The sequence below is a fragment of the Balaenoptera physalus genome (genome assembly GCF_965194825.1).
Source record: "Balaenoptera physalus genome assembly, chromosome: 2".
NCBI classification, from domain to species: domain Eukaryota; kingdom Metazoa; phylum Chordata; class Mammalia; order Artiodactyla; family Balaenopteridae; genus Balaenoptera; species Balaenoptera physalus.
Window position 1 is genome coordinate 53,672,369 of NC_138883.1, and position 10,745 is coordinate 53,683,113.

Sequence of the window (10,745 nt, forward strand, 5' to 3'; positions counted from 1 at the left end):
AGGAGTCTGCAAACTATAGCCTCCAGGTCAAATTCAGCCTGATGCCTATTTTTTGTAAATAAAGTTTTATTGAATCACTCATTTAATTACATAAGGTCTATGGCTGCTTTCCCACTATAAGAGCAGAGTTGAGTAGTTGTGGCAGAGACCAGGTGGCCTACAAAGCCTAAAATATTTGCTAGGTGGACCTGTACAGAAAGTTTGCCAACTCCTGTCTCATCTAAATCCTGGCCCTTTCCTGAGGTCACAGCCTCCACCTAGCCCTCTCAAGACAAGGCTACTTTTTTTTTTTTTTTTTTTTTTTGGGTGTGTTGGGTCTTCGTTTCTGCGTGAGGGCTTTCTCTAGTTGCGGCAAGTGGGGGCTACTCTTCATCGCGGTGCGCAGGCCTCTCACTGTCGCGGCCTCTCTTGTTGCGGAGCACAAGCTCCAGACGCGCAGGCTCAGTAGTTGTGGCTCACGGGCCTAGTTGCTCCGCGGCATGTGGGATCTTCCCAGACCAGGGCTCGAACCCGTGTCCCCTGCATTGGCAGGCAGATTCTCAACCACTGCGCCACCAGGGAAGCCCCAGGCTACTTTTTTATTTCCCCTTCATATGTACCTCACAACTGGAAGATAACACAAGGGTGTTATTGATACTTCTAAACCATGCTTCCTTCTCTTGACTTTTAAAAACACAAAATATTTGATACTCATGCCATTGCCCGATATACTTACTTAGACAGCCATAACCTTTAAAGACCTCTCACAGACGAATCTAGCCCCCAGATTACTGCCAGCCAACCCTACTGTGATTGTACATTTGACCATGCTATTATCAACAACCTCACTAACTCACCTTATATTCACATCCCTCTCTTTGGCCAGGCTAGCCCATCCTTCCATCTAATTTATTCTACAGTCCACACTCTCATAATATTTCAACTTTAACTACACAACCGGTCCACTGTTTCATTCTTCATTACCCACCCCCACTGCCTTTGAAGTCTAGTTTCCATCCCTAGGTAACCTAATGCAGTGTTTCTCAAACTTTAGTGTGTATATGAATCCCCTGAGGATCTAACTAAAAACGCAGATTATGATTTAGTAGACCTGCGTTGGGATTTGAACTCTTTTCATTTCCACCCAGCACCCAGGACGGCTGCTGTTGCTGGTCCTGAGATCACAGGAGCAAGGGCCTAAATGTCATGTTCCATTAATTTAAAAGAAGTTACAGGGAAGGTTAATCAATGGGAGATGTTGAGTATAGTGAGTTATGTCTGAGTTTGCAAATGTATAACTCTTATTAGGCTATTTGTGTTTGCCTATTTAGAGCCCATTGAAGTTAGGTTCCTGCTTTCCTCTAGAAACTGAGAGATAAAGACTTTACCTTCCTTGATGATTACATTTCAAAGGGACGGCCCTCAGGTCCTTGAGAAAGTCATTCATGGGTTATAAAACTGGCAAAAGGCTTTTAAAAAGATTTATATCCTAAGGGGAATTTACAAGTGTTCTAAAGTAAATGCTCTAGGAAAAGGGAGATCAGGAGCTTAAGAGTCAGAAGGCTGTCTAACGTTTAGTCAACCTGAGGGAAATTTTAAGGCCATCTTGGTCAACTGCCTCCCATTTATCCTCCTTTCTGACTTTGATTCTCCCCTGAATCAGTCAACCAAACTCCTCTCTCTCTCTCTCTCAGTCTCTCTCTCTCTCTCTCTCTCTCTCTCACACACACACACACACACACATATTAATATTTAACAGTCTAGTAGTAAGTCATTTCCCCAACAGTCCTACTCCTGAAGCAGGAGGGAACGGGGTAGGGCAAAACCTTTAAAGAATGACATAGCCATAGGACATGACAAAAACTGGTATTAGGTCCAAGATGGCAGAAGATTTGACTTCCCGTAGACCTTGAACTTCATTATACTCTCATTGTAATACATTAGCATGCTAAATGACACACCCACCAGTGCCATGACAGTTCCAAGGCCAACCATAAAAGACCAAAAAGTGGGCGGTGGCCCAATTCCTGGAAATCCCCACCTCTTCCCCGAAATAGTTGGAATAATCCTCCCACTCATTAGCCTATGAAGTTACCCAGCCCATAAAAACTAACCACGCCATATTTCAGGGCCTCTTGCCTTCTGAGATGGCCCACACTCTGTCTGTGGACTGTGTTTCTCCCAAGGCTGTTCTTGCCTTTTGAGATGGACTGCATTCTTGTCTATGGAATGTGTATCTTTCTAAATAAATCTACTTACCTATCATTTTGTCTCTCAGTGAATTCTTTCTGTGATGAGACATAAAGAACCTGAGCTTAAGTCCTGAGACAAGGTGTGTGATCTCAACTAACAGTGGTTCAAGTCCCAATCTGGGTTTAGGCTGGGTTCGAGTACCGGCACGTGGGTTCAAGTCCAATCTGAGTTGCACGGTTTCACTCCCATGAAAGCCTATTTCTGTTCCAATGTTCTCTGTGTCAGGAAATGCTACCACTGTACACACTAAATGCTCAGCCAAAAACCTAGGAGTAATCATTATTTCCTCTCTAAACCTTGACATCAAATTCATCAGCAAGTCCTACGCAGTTCTATCTCAAATATATATTCTTAATCCATCCACTCATTATTTCTATTGCTCCAATAGATATATAAGTAACACAAAGATCCATTAACTCTCATTTGTCTATTGCAATATCCTGCTAAGTAGCTTTTCTAACATTGTTCAAAGTCTTTCATACTCAAGTGATCATTTCAGTTAGGGGGGTATTTTGAGCTGGGATATTTGCATATAGGATTATTTATACCTTAGCCTTTATGAAACACTTATAAGGAATAATACAGAAAATACTGCTGTTATTTTTGGTGAAGAAAACCAATTTTGTATAGTTTATTTCCACCTAAATAAAACATGAATTTTGTTTAAAAAAAAAAAAAGCTAACCTTTCCAGAAGTCTACTTCAATAACGCTCAGCTTTCCAAACACTGTTTAAAGTTTCACCAATATTTAATTCCATATTATAAGCTGTGATTTTCACTATAAGGCAGCTTTAAGTGTGTTTGTATTTATTATTCCTATAAACAGAAGATAAGCGTAATTTATGTATTTGTACAGAGCTAAAAAATCCATATGTTGGCTCAGAATTAAAAGTTTTCAAGCCGGTCACTCAGGGTGATGGGCTTTCGTACTAGAACCATGGCCCAGTTTGTACGTAACCTCATGGAGAAGGCCCTGGTGCTGGTCAACGCTGCCGTGACTTACTCGAAGCCTTGACTGGCCATATTTTGGCACTATGCTAAGGTTGAGCTGGTTCCTCCAACCCCTGCTGAGATCCCTACAGCTATTCAGAGCTTGAAAAACATTATCAATAGTGCTCAAACTGGTAGCTTCAAACAGCTCACAGTTAAGGAAGCTCTACTGAATGGTTTGGTGGCCACTGAGGTGTGGATGTGGTTTAATGTTGGCGAGATCATAGGCAAGCGTGTCATCCTTGGCTATGATGTCTGAAGACCAATCTTTGCTTTATTATTTGGGTGTTCTTGGACCATGTGTGAGCAGACTGCTATTTGAATAAAATAAGACAGTGTCAAAAAAAAAGAAAGTTTTCAGTGTTTAACCAAAATTTATTTCAACTTTGTCCATGAATGTTGGTATAATAATTAGACACTAAAACCTAGATTTCATTTTGTAAAAGTATTACTAACCCAAAGTAGCAGTATATGATTACCAGTCAGAAGTTATTAGATTAGGCCTTTATTCTTAAAAAGTAAGAAACATCAATAAATGGAAAATCTATTATCAGTTTTTGACATAGATTTTTGATGTCTTTTTCAAAGACAAATATTTTCCAAAAATCAAGGCTATTTCAAATTAACAATTTCAAACCCTTACCATCATTTTTACCAGAATTCCTAAGTCATGTTGTATGACTTTATTACCAATCATTCATAAGCACACTTAAGAATTTTTCTATAAAGTATGATGAAATTGTCCTTAAATCTATAATTTCTAAATTGACTATGAATTATGAATCTGAAGGAAAAGTAATGCCTAAGAAATAATCATTATTGATAAATAGCCTATAAGAAAGAACTGTGATAATTATGAATGTTTCAACAGCAAACAAAAGAAGTTGAACTTAATTTGGCTTCAGAAAAGAAAATTTTATTATAAGCATATGTATTTCACAGAATATAAAGACAAAAATGCAGCTGTGTCTCATGAACAAATCGAAATGTGCGGGTTGACTGTCCTCAATCTCTCTTTGTTTTCACATTCTTTCCTTCTGTAACTTCCTTCAGTTTTTTTTCTCATGCTGCAGACCAGTTCCTCTGCTTTTTAGGCAAATCCCTCTACTCTTCAGAAAACAACTGAGTTTAAGATATCTGTCTCTATCCCAATTCCAAAATTCTTAGAGGATAGATCTCTTTTCTTACCTTTTATCAGAAACCTATCTCTGGCTACTAACTTTTGCTAAATAGGCTATAGTTTTTTCAGAGTAATTACGAGGATGGATGGAAGGTAGTTCCAGAAAACTAATATGACTGGTCAGATAGAGTAATATGTATGTAGATTTAAAGACTCAATAGTATAAAGATGTCAAGCTACCCAAGGTGATTTATTAATTCAATGCAGTTATCATAAAAATTCTATGTTTGATGAAATATAAGCAGATTCTAAAATGTATTTAATTTCTCAAAGGACTAAAAATAAATAAGTTACTGCTGAGGAAGAAGGTGGAGGGAGGACTGGTTTTCTAAATATCAAGGTTTCCTATAAAGCAAAGTAATTAAGACAGTGAGATTTTACGGCAGCATAGAAGTCAGACCAATTAAATAGAATAGAGGGACTTCCCTGGTGGCGCAGTGATTAAGAATCTGCCTGCCAACGCAGGGAACACGGTTTCAAGCCCTGGTCTGGGAAGATCCCACATGCCGCGGAACAACTAACCCCATGAGCCACAACTACTGAGTCTGCACTCTAGAGCCCGTGAGTCACAACTACTGAACCTGTGGGCCACAACTACTGAAGCCCGTGCGCCTAGAGCCTGTGCTCCTCAACAAGAGAAGCCATCACAATGAGAAGCCTGCGCACCACAACAAAGAGTAGCCCCCGCTCACCGCAACTAGAGAAAGCCCATGCACAGCAACAAAGACCCAACGCAGCCAAAAATAAATAAATAAATTTATAATAAATAAATAGAATAGAATAGAGGTCCCAGAAACAGACATAATATCCACAATGCAGATATATGCCAGAGGTGACACTAAAGGACAGTGGGAAGCATGGTCTTTTGAATCAGTTGTGTTAGGAAAATAGTGTGTCAACTGTGGAAAAAAATTCAGTATGCCAAAAAAACCCCAACAAAACAAAAAAACAGTCATCACCATATAATATCTTGTTCCAAAGAGATCTTAATTTTTTAGATTTTTAAGTCATGGATAATTTCAGAACTAAGAATAAAGAGATATTTAGAGGCTATTTTATTAGAAATTTTAATGAGAATTTAAACATGGCTAGTCCAAATTTTATTCCATATTTTCCTATTTTTGAAGATATATACCTAAAATGGACAATACCTTCTGAATAAAACCAACTTTTCATTATTGCAATGTATGAATGATGAACATATCCAGCTTATAAATATTGGTTCCAGATTGCAAATACATCTCTAATAGTTTCAAATTCATCATTACTTCTTGTTCTTCTTTTAGCACTTATATAATCAATACACAATGAAAAAGTTTTTTGAAACTTTGACAGCTCACGGTGTTTTTCTTCTGCTCCAAAATTGGAAAGTAGTCTCAGTTTTAGGTTTATAAATACGAACTAGATTGATGAAACCAGTGGATTTTGTTTCATGTCTACACCATCTATTTCCTTCCAATGTCTTTTTCCAATTCTTACTCTTAGCATTTGTCCACTTATGAGCATATCAAGAACATTTTGGTGAATAAACATAATAAAAGATGAAAGAATATTGTCACACATCCTTTCAAAAAAAAGTTCAGATTCTTTTTTTAATTGAAATATAGTTGAATACAACATTATATTGGTTTTAGGTGTACAACATAGTGATTTGACATTTATATACATTATGAATTGATCACCACAATAAGTCTAGTAACCACCTGTCACTATACAAAGTTGTTGCAATATTATTGTCTACATTCCCTATGCTATATTTACATCCCTATGACTTACTTTATAACTGGAAGTTTGTACCTCTTAATCCCCTTCATCTATTTTGCCTAACCCTCCCATCTCCCTTCCCTCTGGCAACCAACAGTTTGTTTTCTTTATCTATGAGTCTGTTCCTGTTTTGTTTGTTCATTTGTTTTGTTTTATAAATTCTACATATAAGTGAAATCATACAGTATTTGCCTTTCCTTGTCTGACTTATTTCACTTAGCATAATATCCTCTAGGTCCATCCTAAATATGTCCAGATTCTTTTTGCAAAATTTTGTGCAATGATGTGAAATATATTAGAAATATATTGTTCACTTGTTGATTCTTGAATTTGAGAAAGTTCATCTCGGACATCATAATCTGAAGACTCATAGCTGAGACTGTGCTTATAAAATCTATTTCATCATCATTATTAAGAGTCTAGGGTTCATTGTGGTGTTGCCTCACCTCCTGATTTATCTCCTGATTCATATCATATTTGTGAAAACTCTTCTTTCATAAATTTTCTTCTCTTCGCCATTATAAGCAGAAAATTCTCAACTGTGTTCAAGGAAGGTAAGACAATACTCCAGAGATGATGTTTCGAATCATCTTCTTTACTTTTTGAGAAATGGTTACAATATTTTGGATAAGGCAATAAGAAAAATAAGAATGATTCAATGACAAAGGTTTGTTTGTTTTCATTTCAGCATGAGCCTTGTAGGAAAAAATCCATTAATCTTCTACTTTCTTATTCTTTCAATCTTTTTTAAAGCATCATTGATAATAATTGATGAGTAATGACAATCCCCACTATGCTAAAATAGCCGGGTGTTTCAAGATACAGAAAAATAAGATCACTGAGATCCTGTTATGTAACTTTAATTTATAAAAGGGTTCCACGTATCATATGGTAACTGCAGATAGAATGAGTTTTATTAAAAATACTCCTTTTTTCCTTTGACAGACTTTTAATAAAGAATAAAGTTCCTAAAGTATCAGTCCTTATATATAGTTAGAAGCACTCAAAAAATGAAACTCAAAAACAAGAAATGGGTTCAATGAATGCTGATGTTGTCCCAAAAGTTAATTAGAACTCCAACTTTTCTTAGGGAAATTAAAAACCTAAATGTGAAAGGCAAAGCTCTAATGCTTTTAGAAGATACTCTATAAGAATGTCTTTATTATCTAATTTGGCTGGGATGTGTCCTGGGCTTTGAAGTTTTAAAAGATCCCCAGTTGATTCTAATGTGTAGACAAGCTTCAGAAACAATGAGCTCAGGGAATTTTTTATTGATATTTATGAAGACCAAAGTTTAGATTTGTCAGTTTTTTGCTTTCAAACGGATCTCTTCCTTTTTTTTTCTGTTTTCACTAAGCAATTATTTAAGTAAAAAAAAATACTAGATAAAAACCATTCTAAGGAAACTTATATTACTGTATATCTTTAATTTGCTCTAATATTGCTGTATATCTCTATATGTATCTATCTCATGCAGACATATCATTAAAGATTATGAAGATACATACAAACATATTTATATTTGTATCCAAATAATCATCTTTGGAAAACAAATATCAGTACAGAACTGAAAATGTACCACATTTGAAATCACTTTGAAAAGCTGGTAAGAATATCTGTGCATTTTGGCATAATCTTTCACATTCTATTTTTGTAGTAATGATATTTCAACTCATAAGTAGTCATTTTTTAAAAAAGTAGCTGGGTGCCTGAGAAAGGAAAGAGATTTTTCTCTTCTGAGGTTCAGCGAAATATACTAAATTATGCCATGTTTAAATTTCCAACATTGCATTTCCATCAGACAATAGCATTGCTGTGATTAAACGATGAATCAGAGAGATAAAATGAAAATTGAAACAGGAAATATCTTCAAGTTAGAGCCTTGGTTGGCTTCCCTCCCTTGGACTGATTAGACACAACGATTTGAAATCGTTCTCTTTTGCTGCAATGAAAAGGCAACTCATTGTCACCAGAATCAATCACTCAGAGGTGAAAAATAGGCCAAATCTATACTAGCAGAACATGCAATGAAAATAACTTCTGGTTTTAGAGAGACCCATGATCAACTGAGATCCTAAAATTATTGCCAACCAAAAGAATTAGGGTCTGTTAATGGGGAAGCTAGACTTCCATATATATTTTATACAGGAAAACATGCCCAAGTTCCCCTATATATATTGTTTCATGAACTATATTGTGTAAGAAATTGGGGTGCCATGGCAACTGCTATATTATTGTGTATCTATCACTTCTATTTCTTTTGTGGAATATCAAGTCTTCAACATATGGATATCAACAGGACAACAATGACAATTTCATTTTATCCTTCCAAGAGATGCTTTAATTTTAGAAACAATAATAACCAACCAACCAATCAACAAACAAGGAAACAAACTATATTTATCATTAATTGGGCTTATGGCGCATTAAGGAATGTGTATGTTGATGTGGAGGAGTTAGATCTCATGGGGGATTAATGAGCATATTGAGAAAAAAAAATCATTATGAGGAAGCCGACTGGCAAAAAACCACCACACGCCAGAGGTGAGGGAGGGAATGGTGGTCTGAGGTGCAATATTGAGGATGTATTGAAAGTATCCTTTTCTAACCATTTGGTGGTGTGATGTACACTGGGGAAAAAAAGAGGCATATGTACAAACTTAAGAAGCTGAATTACTTAAATTCTGTAATACCTTAGACCCCTAAACAATATCTCTAACAAAAGGCAGAAGATGGATGCAATTATTCTCTCTCTCACCTGCCAAAGCCATCAGAGCAGTATGCAAGTAGAGTATTTCCATCAGCACCTGGAGAGGTCAGCAGGATGTAAACTTCATTGGTATATCTCTAGCTCATAAGCCATAGACTATCAAGCTCCAAGCTATATAAGTTTATCAGAGGTGAGAATAGCTGAATATTTCAATATATGTGTACATATAACTTTATATCCTATTTTTATAAAAATTTACAATTTCCTTTAAAAATTTTGGCAGGATTTTTCCTCGTTTCCAATCTTGGTTGTTCTTTTTTTCTTTTTTGTATGTTTTGTCTCCTACGGTCAAATTTTCCAGAGATTTGCTGGCTTTATTCTTTTTATTCTTTTAATTGTTCATTCAATAGACCAGTTATTAGTCATTCCTCTATTCTGCTTTTTCTTTTCTAATCAATGTGTAACTTTAAACTTTATCCAATTCCTTAAGTTTTTATAAGGTTTAATCTTTTTTAAAGCTTTGAATAGTTATTTTAATAATCTCATCTTTTATTAAAACAATTTTAAAGGCAAGAAACTTCCTGTGAATAATATTTGGGCTGTACTGTATTAGTTTCAAAATGCAGTGCCATTATCTTTTTTTTTTAAATACTTTTACATAGAAAATGTTATTTTATTCAAAGTTATGTTTAAATAGATACAATTTAACTACATTATTTTTAAATTTCAAGAAAAGGTAAATCATATCAATGAGCACAAAAAGGACTGTCATACAGTGCTGCCTACCCCATGGCTACTTGAGTCAATTCTTTGGTTCTTTTCATTTTCATGTCATTATAATAGAAGTGTGGTTTTATTATCTATGCAATCCAGTTCAATACCTGTCAATAATACAGCAGATATTAAAGACTACCTAATAACCTTAAGTCCAAGTGGTTTCTTCCAAATATCTGAAAACCATGTGAAGCATCAGCAGAAAATTTATGCAAGAACCATAAGTTCTTTAAACATTATCTCTAATAGAAGCCAGATAATGTTAAGCTTAAATATGTTAAAATGTATTACCATTTATAATACTTCCCATAATTCATCCAGAGAGATATCTTCAAGGTATCATTGGAATTAATTAGTAAAAACTCATCCATTGGGTTTGGATCACCAATGAGCGGAGCATTTATTTGTGTTTGAGGAGACACATAATAGATAATCTGCTCTATATAAGGTGAGGTAAGTCTGAATGATTCTTCATTTTTTTTTTTTTTTTTTTGCCTTTTTTCTGAGTATGGAGCCAATGCAACTTTACGATGTATTGCTACACCCTACCAGCAATTCATCATTCACTATTTCAGGTACAGAGAAGGCATTATAACAGGAGCATGGCTATATGAATGGCATACAAGGATGGTATAGCTTCAAGTGGACCCTGAGGATTAATATCACTAATTTTTATAGTACTAATAAAGTGAATTATTAAAATATTTAAGAAATGTAAACAAATAAGGATATTTTAGTATTAAGACAGAATAAAAATAAACTTTCTGTTTAAAAGTGAATAGCTGGTTGTTTAGAAACATCTAACATCACACCTTCAATATTAACATCCTAGAGAATTTAATTTATAATAATTAGTAGCATGATTATTAAATATAGTCATGTGTCATGGTTACCTTATAGGTTTTTGAAGATACAATCTCTGAGTGCAAAGGGTTTAATTACACTCATTCATAGATATTGTATCATATTCCCTTTAGTCTATTTAAAAAGAGGGATAAATGTCCTCTGAAATATCTTATAAAATATTCTTTTTTTTAAATATAATATAACTTTATTTGTTTATTTATTTTTTATTTTTGGCTGTGTTGAGTCTTC

General features: G+C 35.1%; 1 pseudogene across 1 annotated transcript; it reads left to right on the top strand.

Annotated features, from left to right (window-relative positions):
• Nucleotides 1-573: 573 nt before the first annotated feature.
• LOC309656116 (ATP synthase subunit g, mitochondrial pseudogene) lies at nt 574-5,158 on the top strand (annotated as a pseudogene). The gene has a single exon. The product of its transcript is annotated as an ATP synthase subunit g, mitochondrial pseudogene (transcript).
• Nucleotides 5,159-10,745: the final 5,587 nt, after the last annotated feature.